Source organism: Alligator mississippiensis, chromosome 1, assembly GCF_030867095.1.
Source record: "Alligator mississippiensis isolate rAllMis1 chromosome 1, rAllMis1, whole genome shotgun sequence".
In the NCBI taxonomy this organism is placed as follows: Eukaryota; Metazoa; Chordata; order Crocodylia; family Alligatoridae; genus Alligator; species Alligator mississippiensis.
The window spans coordinates 474,737,751-474,739,018 of record NC_081824.1 but is presented as its reverse complement, the minus strand read 5'-3'; the positions used below and the strand labels follow the sequence as shown (position 1 = coordinate 474,739,018).

The 1,268-nt window shown below is 57.3% G+C and overlaps 1 non-coding gene across 1 annotated transcript; it reads left to right on the top strand.

The window, feature by feature from the left end:
- The first annotated feature begins 575 nt into the window (after positions 1-575).
- On the top strand, positions 576-772 carry LOC132247833 (U2 spliceosomal RNA). Its single transcript, XR_009459259.1, has one exon. It is a non-coding gene; the product is annotated as a U2 spliceosomal RNA (small nuclear RNA).
- The last annotated feature ends 496 nt before the right edge of the window (positions 773-1,268 follow it).

The following is a 1,268-nucleotide window of genomic DNA, read 5'->3' as shown; positions in this document are numbered from 1 at the left end:
CTCGGGAAGCGCATCGGCTGCGCCTGGACTTGGACCGAGGAGCGCCGGGAGCTGGCAGTCTCCCTGCAGCCAGCCCCGCACGCCGACTCCGTGACCGTGACACCCCGCACGAGGACCTTCCTGGAGAGGTTCCTGAAGGACGCCGTCCGCAACAATTACGCCGGCGACCTGACCCAGAGGGGACCGGACCGAGAGGGGACCGCCTGAACCGCCCCCCTCTGCAACAGACGGACCTTCGCTTCAAGAGGACTCATCAACAACGGACGACGACCCAGCGCCACCCAAAGAGGACCCCCGCGATAGACTATATCTAGACTGAGACACTTCATCTTCGGACCACTTCTTCCACCGTTGCGGACCATTGTCACGGGTATGTGTGTTTCTATCTTCTTTCTCTCTCAGCGTCGCGAAACCCCCCCCTCCCTCCCCCTCCCCACTCCCCTCTCCCCTTACCCCCGGGCTTAGTTGGCTAACTTTGTATCGCATGTAACCTAGTTGCGTTCCCAACCTCACGCCCATCCTTTTTATTGTTAGTCCCTCGCCCGGGCGTTCTGTATTTCCCTATCGGCTTTGTCATCTTTTTTTGGATCCATCCTTACCATCTACTAATAAAAGTCAATCTGTTCTTATCAGTTTAATATCTGATATGTCCTCGATGTGAGGACTTTATATTAAATGGATTTTTGGAACTGGGAGATGGACTCGGAGCTTGCTCCATCCACTCCATGCATGGGTCTGGTATTACAGTGCCTCCAGGAGCGGTACACCTCCCCTCGGGGAGAACTTGCTGCTGTCAAAAAGTAGATCTCGTCGCTTCTTCAGAGACATCTGGGGGGGCTGGTGCTGGGCAGGGGCCCCCGGCAGTCTGGCAGGCAGGCTACTACTCGCCCGAAGCCTTCAAGAGGGCGGGGTGGCTGGCTGCCCGGAGGAAAGCGGTCCCTCTGCCTGCACCTGCATGGAGAGCGCGGTCAGCAGCGTGCAGCTGAGGGGGTTGTCAGGGGCAGCCTGCTTGGTGACCCCCTTTGAACAGCTCTGTTACAGTGGAAATCCTCTGTCACAGCAGAAATCGTGGGCTTTAGGATGCCAGAAAGCCGTGGATGTTGTCGTCACACTGTTATGAAGCAAAACGAACCAAACTGAACACAGGCAGTACGGTACGGTACGGTACGGTACGTCTCAGAGGTCAGATGCGAGCCACAACTGAAAGCTGGAAGGCCTGGGAAGAGCCAGAGGCCGCCACAACACCAAGGCGAGGCTTCTGGAGCACG